We start from the raw sequence: 14,140 nt of genomic DNA, 5'->3' as shown, positions 1-14,140 counted from the left end.
TTTTTTAATAAAATATTTTAATTGAAAGCTAAATTTAATTTTTCATTCGACATTTTGAAAATATATAGTTTTTCTCTTGTTTTTTTCTCCATTCTAAAACCTCAAAAAGAGTCAGACAACTGTCCAGGTGCTGTTTTTAAAGCGCAATTAATGTTTCGCCCATTTATCTACCCCATTAGCATATGGTGAGTCAGTGGTTAAAAAAGGGAATCCTTTGTTATTTCACCTCAGTTTCTGTTTAATTTTGAATCATGTGAACCTTCGGTTTTTATCAAACATTATCTGAGACTTTATCATAGGTATATACGCTCTTTAATTATTTAATCCTGCTTGGCAGTTAAATAGTAAGTTCCCTTTAGGATTATCAAAACTTTTAAAAATGAAAAATTACAAAATGTGCCTAAACAAAAAAGACTATAACTAAGAGGCTTAAGTTCAATTACGTTTAAATAAAAAAAAAACTTTACCAAAACCACATTTACTTCTGACGGTTACATATTGCATGATACAAACTTTGCCATATCAATTCATTATCTATTGATGCGTTAATCAAACTGGGGCATAAATGTCAATTTTTGAGAGAGTAAATGAGGTGGTTCGGAGATTTCAGGGTTATTTTGTACAAAGGCTTAATAAGAGCACATGTAATTATAATCATCATCAACATCATCATTATCATCATAATCATCATCATCATCATCATCATCATCATCAGTAGCAGCAGCAATTCAGCAGTTGCAATTCATTTTGTTCTAAAACAATGAATAGAACTCTATTGTTGACAGCGAATGTACGGAGCGCTAAGCAATAGACATTAGAAAGTCATCTTCACAACAGAAAATTTACAATTATATATAGAATTATTCAATACAATTATAGTATATGAAATATACTAGGAAAAACTTTCTGAATTGTAATCCCTTAACAGCAGCGCCTCATTTCTAAACCTTAGATCAATTATTTCCTCAGTCATAACAACTACTTTTTTTTCCAGAAAATGCTGTGAAGTGTCAAAATGCATAAAGCAGACGCACATATGTGCCAGTGAAATAATACACCTCTACTCTTCCTGATTATGAATAATTGACCGCCATATAGTGAAACAAATAGCTTTTTCGGAAAAATGTCTTTATTGAAATTGATTGTTCTACGTATGTAACAAATGGCATAGAAGTTGAGATGTCCTGTTTCAGAAAATAAATTATTCATGCCTTTATAACGATTATCTGATTCGTGAAGTCTTCAAATCTTTTATCTCGTGGTTTCTGATTATTTGGTAAACACTGCGGGTTTTTTTGGCTGAAAACTGCACAAAAAGTGTTTTCAAATCCCGTGGTGTATCTAAAGGCTTTTTTTATTCCCTAGGATTGCACCTTTGTCCAGGTATAAAATCAACACCGTATGCATATTGTCGTAGTATTGAAATCGTACTTAGTTCTTACCATCAATTATCGGAGACCGATCGGTCATCGATGACTGATGAAATTATATCATGTAAATTGAAACAAGAGGGCCATGATGGCCCTAAAATGCTCACCTATGCAAAGGGCCACACCTCTGTGAAACAGCATTAATAAAAATGTTGCAATTTAACCTTATCTTTACTGATGACGATGTCTTGTTTTATATTTGTAAAGGGTCACGCAATGATTCTAACTGTGAAGTTTCATTGAATTTGGCCTTGTAGTTTCAGAGACATTTTCAAAGCAAAACAGAAAGTTGTTGTAAGTTTTGTTGTTGTTGTTGTTGTTGATGTTGATCAATCTCAATGATTTGTTGTATTTTTGTTGAGAGTCATGCAATAAAGCTTCCTGTAAAGTTTCAGTGAATTTGGCCTGGTAGTTTAGAGAAGATGTTTTTTTAAAGCAAAACAAGAAGTTGGCCAGATTTTTGTTGTTGTTGATCAGTCGCGACTCCATGTTGTATTTTTGCAGAAAGTTACTCAAGGAAGCTTCCTGTAAAGTTTCATTTAATTTGGACTGGTAGTTTAAGAGGAGATGTTTTTATTAAAGTAAAAGAGGAGGTTGGCCATTTTGTTGTTGTTGTTGTTGTTGTTGTTGTAGTTGTTGTTGATCAATTGTGACCCCTTATTGTATTTTTGTAAACGGTCACCCAATAAAGCTTCCTGTAAAGTTTCATTGAATTCGGACTGTTAGTTTCAGAGGATATGTTTTTTAAAGCAAAACATGAAGTCGGCTATTTTTGTTTGTTGTTGTTAATTATCAATTGTGACCCCTTGTTGTATTTTAGTTTCTTTGAATTAGGCCGAGTAGTTTCAGAGGAGATGATTTTAAGCAATTGTTCACGGACGGACGGACAAAGACCGATCACAATAGCTCACCTTGAGCACTTTGTGCTCTGGTGAGCTAAGAATAACAGTTTGTATTCTGTCTTCATTATTTTATATTCAGTGGAGCATCTGTCTTTCATCAATAATATAGTTAATTTATTTCAGGGTGTATGAGAATAACAAATATATGACAGTAATGGTATTATTAGTAATATCATAATAAGTATTATTATTATTATTATTATTATTATTATTATTATTATTATTATTATTATTATTATTATTATTATGATGATGATGATGATGATGGTGATGATGATGATGATGATGATGATGATGATGATGATGATGATGATGATGATGATGATTATTATGATCATGACCATGATCATATCATGATAATATTATTCATTTTTTTATTTTTCATTTTTTACAGTTCAGAGTTTAATATAACATATACAATATACGTTCGTATACAATGTGGCGAGCTTTACTGATTAATTACAATCAACTGCCATTTTATATCTTTTTAGGCATATCATGAAACACCTGTCTAATGATAAGCTATATGTAGCGGAATGGACAGATCTACAAGGCCTTTAAGCACTGCCATGCTATATATTATCTTTCATTGAATTATTTTCAAATTAGAAGATACTTATTCAAAATAATGATATTCTTAGTTATTATTAGGAGTTACATTATCGTAATCAGGACTTTCTATTTGAATAAATCGAGCCCTGGACCTAGAACCTGGATCACGAAGATAATTAGTCCTACCAACGAGAGTCTTAATCCCTTGATAAGGACCCTTTTCGCACAAATATGACTTTTTATCCGTAAATGTCTTATAATCTTCTAATCAGAGAAAGCTAGTCGTCATAAATATAAGGACCTTCTAATGTTGATATACCGTTATCTAATTATCCAGGTTATTTCCTCATTACGAGATAGTATCTTCTAATTATGACTTAGTATCTCTAAAATATGACTTATCAGCTTCTAAGTATACTCTTATTACGAGACAGTATCTCCTGATTCGGAATAAATAATGACACGAGGAAGTATGCATATTGAATTATTAAATTGAATGATATATATATTATATATGTATGTATATACATATGTAGACAGTATCTCCTGATTTGGAATGAATATAGACACGTGGAAGTATAGTACTATGGAATAGTCCTATAAATGGCACAATAAACGCTATTTTGAAATACATTAAGTAAAACCGTCCAAAGCATTTCGCAATGTGATAGCAATCAATTTATGCAGATTTTGTGGCATTTAAGTATTTCAAAATATGCCTGTCATTTAGACTGATTTCATATAGAAATGAAGGCTGTCGGTTGAACAACTTGTTAAGGCAATTTTCAAAGGAATGGGTGCGGACATTTTGTCAAATGAAACATCAGTTACTTTGACCTTGTGGTGAATTGTTATCACCATATTGAAAAAAATAAAAAGAAACTCAAAAATACTTTTTTTGGTGGAGGGATATAGTTCACAGTTTCAGACTGTTTTACAACCGATGGTAGGTATACCCTTTCCCTTTCGTTACCCGCTTTTGTCCAATACTGAAGATTTCCTCTTGCCAATTCATTACAAACTTGCCGCGTACTGATGTTAATTATCAGTTAGAATACGCGCGTCTTTGACGGGTAATGAAGTCTCGCTGACGTTAATGAGTAGTTACGAGACGTCTAGGAGATTTTTCAATTTTGTCCAAATATTTCCATTAATGCTGTACAACCGTGAGACAGCATAGGGCAATGCAAAATTAATTCCATGTTTAACGTCAACTGACTAGAATGTTTTGTGATTTAACCAACGAAGAAACAAAATACAATTTTCAAAGCTAAAGAAGATTTATACAGCTGATTTAATTTAGTGTACGTATTTTACTCATGATAAAGCGTACTTAGCCAAAGCAATTTATGCGAGAAAGAGAGAAAGAAAAAGAGAGAGAAGGAGAGAGAGAAGGAGATAGGTGGGAGGGAGAGAGCGAGCTTAACATAAAATCAATATGGTTTCGCCAAGGTGTTTAAACGCATTTCATATTGTTTTAAACGATGGCACATACACGAGAATATGTATCAATAGATATCTGGAGAAACTTTCATAGAAGTTTCAACTTCTTTGTTCTAAACTGATTAGTAATAACAAGTATTATAATATCTGATTAATATTTAATTTCCTACCATTTGTTGCGTCTCCTTTTTCATGTTTTATTAAATATCACAAATAGTTCAACTAGGAGACAACGACTTTGTTGAGGATGCCTATAATACAACTGGAACAATTCTCTAGAGAGATCCAGGATTAGACGTTAGAGAAGGCCAATTTTGAGGGGTAGTTGCTTGGGTAGCAGTGGCGACCTGCCGCGCTCCAATATGTCGAGAAACGACAAAAAAAATAATTTGCATTTATATGCAGAAACGTTATAAAATGTTGAAAGACTTTGGCGGTCCTTGATAAAATACAATGTTCACCAATGAGACATATAACTGGTGCCTCGTGTAGGCCACGTCGGTCACGCAGGTATCAGGTACAGAGTATTGTACACCATCGATAAACGGTAACGCCTCCGGAATCTTATCAACGATGCACTCTTACTTCCATTTATCACAATTGATACAATTGTTTTGAAATACCAATATTGATGAATAAATGTCGAAAATAATGGAACTTATGAAGCGTACTGAGTATATTTGGAAAGAAAGGTGCAGAAAACACGACGTTATGAGACGATAGAAGATCGCAGTAAATCTTTTAGCATTCACTAACAATTTATTTTGACGTATTCAGTTGTTAAATACACGGTTACAATCTTGCTATCAGTTATTTATATTTTACATAATTGCATTTTTTTAGTAAGAAGTAAAAGGTTCATCACTCAAAATTGTTGTTTTACTTGTGTGTGTATCAAATTTGCATCAGAGTGTCACTTTAAGTTTTTGACCATGAGCCTCGAATTATTGGCCAAAAATGTCAAACATGAACGTGATTGTGTTAATTGCTTTAGATGACACACATAAAAGGCCTTTGCATTTAATAAATCTTAGTCGTAGAGTGTTCGCTGCGGGTGCAGATGGTCGTGGTTTCAAATCCTCGCCCCGTCAAACAGAATTGCGTTAAAATATGGTACCAGTAGCTCCCTTGTCTAGTGCTCAGCATTTAAAGGTTAGTACTGGTAAACTGTGTTCTCAGTACTGATTAAACCCAGAACAGTTATATCCCCGTGTATTGGTGCTATACACCGAGCCCGTTAAATAACCAAGGTCTCTTCGCAAAGAGCTAGGGTATCGCGCTCAGATCTCTTGTATCTATCTCTGTTTCTTCAATACTTCAAATATCTGGATTTGAGTGGGAATTTAAGTCTTTCTTCCTTCTCATGTCACTAATGGCATATAAAGACAATTTAAGTGGTGATGCTGTCACGTCGGGGTCAAGCCATTATGCAGCCATAAGGCGAGGGCAGACCTTGATAAACTCGACTAAACATACCAAATTAATCCTAGTGTCTAACAGTCTGTCACCAAAAGTAAAAAAGTGTTGGTTAAAATAACAACGCAAACCGGTGTCTTTAGATGTGTTTTTCATAAATCATTTAATTGAATAGTTTGAAAACTAATTTAAATTAAATTAAATTATGTTGTTTAATGTATCTAAACTATTTTTGAAAAAAACAACAGATTTTTAATTTTATATTCCTGAAACGATCGTTCGGTAAAAAGAACCCTGAACAATGTGCATTCAACCGCCAGTTGCTCAGTCCAATAAGATCAGGTCAACCGTTAACTGTGCAATAAATATATTTACAACTATGGCAGAGCTTAATGCATGAAGGGATATTTGTGCTTCGAGTTCTGGAGTATACATTTAACACATACATTTAAATACAATGGCAGAAAGAGAAATGCAAACAAATATAAAAATTGCTCTGTTTATTTCGCCAAGTAAAGCTCTTTGTTACATATTTCCGTCTATAAAAACAACAGCACAGAAAGGCCGAATGTATCACAATATCATCATATTTTGATTTCCAACAATTGCTGGATATGCTCAAGTTATTTGTACTGAAAACACGACAAAACGACATTTATTTAAAGGATTACGACCTAAATTACAAAAGAGCTTTTGTTTAAAGAATATGGTACATGGCGTTTGGATACGTCACATTAAGTAAGAAATCCATAAATTGCTGCGAAACACAAGCAGAAAAGTGAATTGTGCGATAATAAATGAGACTATTATCCCATCAGATTTAAGAAGAATTATATCAACGAGTTTTTATTACAAATACATATGATACATACATATGTGGCTACACGTACGCGTAGTATATTGCAAGCCCTCATTATCGCACATGTAATTTACTGCTGTTTGATATCTCATCCCAGCGTCGTTTGCCTATACATATATTTTCGCCCCGCCACCATTGTTCTAAGTCGTGTACTGATTGGTGGGTGAGATCGGTATCCCATAGTAATTAGCAAATTCTGCACCAAAACGTTGTATCAACAAACTGTCCGGTACGTTTCCAGCGGAAATAGTCATTATAGCCATCGTTAGGTGTTTGAGGTGCCCGGCAAGCGCCTATGCATGCGGGAAATCCTCAACGTGGATGAAGGACCCAGGTGGGGCCACGCGTCTGTAGTCGTCTGGATGCGCACCCATCACGACCGGAACGAAGTCATGTCTATAAGAGAAGCGTGCATAATTTACATACCTTTTACATTACTTTAACCCCCAAAACTAAACTTGTCTTCAAACATAATGCTTAACGTGTCTATAAACCAATTACTTGACGAGATTACAAACATATAACTTGGTGAGATTACAAACCTGTAACTTGACAAGATTACAAACCTACAATTTGACGAGATTATAAACCTATAACTTGACGAGATTATAAACCTATAACATGAAGAGATTACAAATCTGTAACTTGACAAGATAACAAACATATTACTGGACGAGATTACAAACAAATAACTTGACGAGATTACAAACCTTTAACTTGACGAGATTACAAACCTATTACTTGACGAGATTACAAACCTTTAACTTTTGACGAGATTACAAATCTACCAATCTTACTCGAAACACCTTTAAACTAAACGTGACCTCAAAACTATTACTATATGTATCTACAAACCTATGACTAAACGTGACTCCAAATCAAGAACCTTATTACGTGACTATAAAAAAGTTTACGTCTCTGCGAACCTCTTACTTGAGCTTTTATAAACACATGTCTTAATGCGACTGCAACCCTATAATTTAACGCGTCGAAATCATATACTTCATTGTGGATACAGACCTAAAACTAAACATGTCTTCAAACCTAGAACCTAAAACCTGTCTACAAATCTACCACTAAGGTAACAGCAAACATATAACTAACGTGTCTAAAAGCATATAATTTAATGTATCTACAAACGTAATACTTAACAACATAATGAGTTTATAAATCAAAATTGTAACTTTAATAGCACATCTCTAAACAATTAAAGCTATGTTATTAACAAGGACATGATTTCCAATACAGGATATTTCCTGAAAGCAAAGGTTTTTTTCTTAAATTCACGACGTGTAGTTAATGCAGTTCTTCTATCAAAATACATATGCTCAAACATAGCATTTACCTTCCTCACTGTATATACAAAGACTCACGTTATTATGACGTCATATGATAAACTGTTTTCGGTACAAATCGGGTCTTTCGATTGACAGCAAGCGTAAGAAAGAATGACTGTAAGGATTTTGTGTTTATGCAATTAAGTTTGTTTTAACGATTCTAAAAAATAAGCAATGAAATATTCGTGTAAATTTAAGTAATGTACAGCGTTATTGATGTCATTATCGGGAGTATCATCGCAATTGTGCTGGTAAAAGTTTGAGCGAAGCACCAGCTCAACTGAGTTCATACCCCGTTATTGACACCAATCAAATAATCCATTCCAGATTTAATTCCATTTTAATGAATTTCATGACGTATAGCTTATGAAATTCTATCAGTATAACAACATTTTTTATAGAATTATTTTTACAATATGCAACTTGTTGCTAAGTCATTAAGTGGTACCTTATGTTAAGCGAATTTTGTTAGTATTTACAAATCTATTTCCAGACTAAATTTTTAAAGTAATCTTGCATTTAGTGGGGACAGAGCTACTAACCTTAATGCATTTAGAAAGAACTTCTCGGTAATGTAATCACGACAATTGGCGTTTTCAAAAGACAAATAAAACTTATATTCCTTATGTAGATTTTTAAAGCAGTTATTGCCTTCCCCCTTATCACAACTCAAGTTCCCGCATGACCCATAAAAGTCCAAATCCATGTACTGTTGTAGCTCCTTAACATATTCCAATATTGCGTTTGACGCATAACAGTTTGACACAAATATTGCTGCTAATTTAGGCTTGCCTTAAGCGTAATTTTTATCCGGCTTATAGTCAGATATTTGTGTAAAATGATCATAAACTTGAAATTTGTCATACGGAGTCATCATCGTAGAATCGTAACGATACGTAGATGTCCAGTTTATGACGTCGTTCAGACCAAGGTAAGAAGGCGACGCTTCCGGACTTTCCAACGCGAACATGATCCAAACGTGATATGAATGAAGGGGCACTTCTGCTTGCGCGCCTCCGAGCAATTGGCTGTTTAACTCTATTTCCTTAAATATTCTAGCGTCAAACACATCTCCATTCGGATGACCATGCAGTTCACAGTGCTGTACAGGACAGTCATGATCAACAAACGCTTGCTTACCGCCATTGACGTTCCAGCCCGCCAGTCCCTGTTCTAGGAGAATCCTCTTTGGCGAAAGACTTAAGTCAATCTTAGGATTAAACTTAGGTTGCAATAAAATCTTGTCGTCGGATGGGTGTACTTTCCAGAGCGAAACAGGATGTTTCAGAATGTTGGAAACGGTAAATGACTTAATGTTTAATAAGCGGCTTTCAAACTTTGCAAACTTCAAAGCTGTGAGCATGTTTGTCTGTACTTCGAAATACGAAGTCAATACCAGAAAAAGTCCGATCAGTAATATAAACTGTCTTTTTACTTTACTGCACCGCACTGCCATAATGAAAACTGTAGCTTTATTTACACCAATAGCAAGATATTCGCTTAATAATTAACGCATTCATGGTACCAATATTATTCTTAACTGCTTGGCATGTCCTTTAGTTAGAAGCTGAGAAACTGTAGCCAAATGTAATACTGAACAAACCCAGGAAGATCGATCCTACATGACACTTTAGGGAGTCCGTACCGCTCGATTTGTAGTAATGACCAAATTAGATGAGAGAATTTCCTTAATAATTTCAAATAACTTTAATCATTTGCGAATGAAACCCCGCAGTAAAGTGATTTCTTCTTGCGACTGTCATAAAAGCTTTCAAGCAGGGTGTCAAAATGAATTCCATAATATGAACAGATGCATCACTTTCCACTTTTAACGCTGCTGCTGTATGCTTTCAGTAGCTGGTAGTTTTGTCGCCCTGAAGACAGATAGGCAAAACGTAGCGTTTAATTGAGGTGTTGTTCTCTGAAAATGAAATATTTTTTGATAAAAAAATAATATCCAGCATTTTAGAAATTTGTGTTAGTTTAGCAGTGTATGATTTGTTTTTAAATTAAGCGATCATTCACTAATAAAAAAGCCGGCGTTGCGGTGTTTGGAAGTCTTAACGCAGGGAATTTACTATTGTGGCGGTAGTTGTAAGACAAAAAAATCGAATAATGTTTAGATAATGACGATGAATTTCATCTTAAACGTTACACAGCCGGAAATCCTCCTGAGGATTGAAAACTAAGGAGATCAAGGCCTACGAAATGTTAGAACTGCAACACGTAGGCTTTATCAAACAAAGTATCCCTGCAGCCTAAATTTAAGACAAAGAATCAGAAATCAATGCCTAAATTGAATTATTTTCAATAAAGACATGAGTTTGAATTTAAGACTAAGACTTAGAAAACAAGGCGTGTTTTTAATAAAGGGTTAAATTTAAAATGGTGACTCAAGCTCAGAGAAAAGGCCTATACTCAATAACGGCTTGAGTTTGATCGTGAGATTCAGGCTCGCATAACAAGACCTATATTTCGAATCGAATTGATTTTGAATTTGAGACTCAGACTCAAAAAGCAAGTCATATCTCCAATAACGACTTCAGATTTAGTTTGAGACCCTGGCTCAGAAAACTTAATTCGTATTTTTTTAGCAATAAAACATTTTCTGACAAACCATTTGAGCATGATTCTAGAATTCTATCAGATAACAGCAATGTTAAGTGAATACGGACGGGCCTTGAATTGCTAATGTTTCAAAATATATATGAAAAAAACTAATTATTTCTTAATACTAGATTCTAGGAACAGGAACAGCAATTTGCTTTCCATCTTAGTTAGTGTTAATGCATTTTTGCAACAAAATTTAAGTTTGCAATCCTCTAGACTATACCTCCAAACTTGGGCTCAATACATTAATAATATAATCCCAGAAATTGAAATATGGAACCATATATACATATATTCAATTTGAGTTATTTTACTTACATTTATGAATAAACATAAAAGCAACTGGCAGTTCTTCATTTGAACTTGTAAATCCAAGTTAAAAAATTATTCAATTTCCATTCATATTATTAGCGCTTTTCGGAAGAACAAAGCACTCTCTGTTCACGTTTAAATGATTATTAGCGATACAGTTTATTTCTGATGTCTAGTCCTATAAAACATGTACGAGACTCTCAAACTATTCAACTGGCAACACTCATTTCGGAATTGAGATGAGGAAATTTCACTGTTAAATAGTGCTACGAGTGAAACGTATTTAGATGTTACAAAACATCGATTGTATGTCCTGTTCTCAACCACTTTTGGCGTGATAAAACAATTAAACTACGTTTTTATTATTGCAATTTTAAGCACGTATCATAGCATAGCCCAGCAAATAATGTTAATAAATATTAATCAACTAATCATAGTGGCAGCAATGAGACATGATGAGAGTCAACTGTCCCTGGCCAAATGTATCAATAGAGTTAAAGACCAACCTTGTGCCTTCGTTCTAGTAAGGTACAAGTAACGTATTGCTTGCAAATGTTATTGTTTATCTGGAGGTCTTTATGGAAATTATACGTTCAAGCCTAATCAATAGTTGAATTTTCACAAAAAAACCTGCAAACGAATGTTAAATTATATAATGGTTAAAATCATGTTTGTTCAGTGACAAGGCACATGCCTTTCAATCCAGCATGTTTTGCTGTGACTGAAATATGTACATGTAAGAAACTGGAGCAATATTAATACCTTGTTAAGTTGTGTTTTTTTTCATTTTTGTTTTGTAAGCTTGAATACGTTTTCATTGATTAAAGTTTACTTTTCCGCATTTAAGATTGTTATTTCAGGTGTTATGTTTTCTTTATGAAAATCTACCAAGGGGTTGTCTTTTATGTAATGGGTATCAAAAGGCCGTTGTTGCTGAGAAGAAATTAAAAACAGTTATTTACTACTGCCTCTCAAAACTGAATACGAATCTTAAGAATAACAGAACCATATTCATTGTTAAATTATAAGTTATCGTGCCAAAAAGGATGTGACTTGTTCTTTTGACTAACGAAAATAGTTGTCATCAATATGCAAAGATCATGTGTGTGCATTTGGTGATTTGAAGTTTTAACTGTCTGTTTTAATACAAAATAAAGTGTGACGAACCATTAGGAGTATTAAAACTGCTGAAACCCTTCAACAAGTGTTGATTATTGCTCAAATATTGTCTTTGAAGTCCGCATCTAAACGCGATTAAGCGATAAAGGCTGTAACGTGATTGGTTGTTTGGCGTTTCCATGTGATGCTACCAAGATAATTAAAATATAAGTGTGCATATATTATGCATACCCGGATAAATACTGATTAACCCCATCAAACATTTTCAGAAATTTCGAGTTTAATTTTATTTAAATTCATTTTTTACATCGATTGTTAAACAAATAATTGTAACATTGTATTTATCCCTATCATTGGCACTACGTTGCACAAACGCGATCTTGTAGGGAAAATAATATCCGGTAAACCCACTCGTTCGGCATGGTGACCACAAATCTGTCGCAAATACGCTCGGACCTAAAATCAACACCATGAAGCTTTAAATATAAGTAAGTGCAGTCAATTTCTTGAAATAAGAAGAATGATTTACTTTAAAATAGCTCCCTTCAAGAGTCACAAAGCTCAATGAAAAAGGCAATTTATTCGTAAACAAAAATTAAACAAATTAGCTTAATCCTGTTACAAGGAATCTAAGAGTGTTAAAAAAGAGAACGTTTTTATAACTTTGACGATTGTTTTTTTTTTCAAACTCAATAACGGTTTAAAATTGTTCATTACAACAATGACCGGTTTCTCAAAACTAGAGTCGACCTTTCTTTCCCAGTTTCTGTATCTTCTTACAAAAGATATGATGCAAATTATGCCATGTCATGTTTTGTAAAACAATTTGAGATATTAATAATCTATTGATGCGTTAATTAAACTGGCGCAAAAATGTCAGTTTAACAGACTCAGATGGAATAGATGGTGTTTTGAAAGTTTCAGAGCAATTTCATTTAACATCTTTAAAGTACTAGCATTTGTAGCAGAAGTAAAGCAGTAGTAGTATTTGTAGCAGTAAGAGTTGTAGTTGCAGTAGCAGTAGTAGTGCTTCAATAATAATACAATGGCAACTACCTGGAAAGCTTTATAAAACCATATTTAAAGAAATTAGAGAGCCCTGCTCAAAAGAACCTCATTTCCAAAACTACTATCAAAAATAGAAGTTTGAAAATCCATAAAGCAGACGCATTATATGTGCCAGTCAAGTAATACATCACTTTTGTTCCTATTATGAAAAGAAAAATTATTACATAAATAATTGACTGCGCTTTAGGGTTAACAGAAAGCTTTTTCGGAAATATTTCTTTATTAAAATTGATTGGTTTTCGAATGTTGAAATGGCATTGCAGTTGAAATTCCGATATATTTCAGTTTATAAATTATTCAAGCCTTTATACCGATTGTCTGATTCGAACTTATCTTAGCTTCTTCATTTCGTAATTACTGATTCACCGGTGAACTCTGTGGTTTTGTTGTAAATTACCCATTAAGACAGTGGTTTAAGGCCGTTTTATATTCTCCCTGATTGCGCCTTTGTCGATGTGTAAAATATACATCGTATACAAATTTAAATAACGTTTGGAATCTTACCAATTTCTTAATTTCAATTATCGGAGACCGAACAATGATAGCTAAGGGAGTACATTGGCAAATGGTAAACCAAATAGAGAGCAACTGCTCTTAGGATGTAGTAGTAGTAGTAGTAGTAGTAGTAGTAGTAGTAGTAGTCGTAATAGTAGTAGTAGTAGTAGTAGAAGTAGTAGTAGTAATAGTCGTAATAGTAGTAGTAGTAGTATTTAATATTACTATTATTATTACTATTATTATTATTATTACTATTATTATTACTATTATTATTTTCATTATTATTATTATTATTATTATTATTATAATTATTATTATAGTTATAATCATTATTAGTGGTAATGCATTTATATTCATTTATATCTTTATTAGTTTACTATTTGATAACGAAGTTGCAGAAACAATACAAGTATAAAACGATTATCTAGTGTAAGTCGGGAGCGAACCCACGAAGGAAAAGGCACAAAGACTCCATAGCTTGCATAACTTGCTTGATATGTGAACCTTTATTAGATACATATAAGGAATCACGTGATAATTTCAAACAACCAATCACACAACAACATTTCGCAGAATTGCTTCCTTTTTTGAACC

At 33.4% G+C, this 14,140-nt stretch overlaps 1 pseudogene; it reads right to left on the bottom strand.

Annotated features, from left to right (window-relative positions):
- Nucleotides 1–6,656: 6,656 nt before the first annotated feature.
- Nucleotides 6,657–9,395, bottom strand: LOC128219161 (glycoprotein 3-alpha-L-fucosyltransferase A-like; annotated as a pseudogene).
- Between the last annotated feature and the right edge of the window lie 4,745 nt (nucleotides 9,396–14,140).

This window comes from Mya arenaria, chromosome 15, assembly GCF_026914265.1.
Source record: "Mya arenaria isolate MELC-2E11 chromosome 15, ASM2691426v1".
Lineage (NCBI taxonomy): Eukaryota > Metazoa > Mollusca > Bivalvia > Myida > Myidae > Mya > Mya arenaria.
This window is presented reverse-complemented; position numbering and strand designations above follow the sequence as displayed.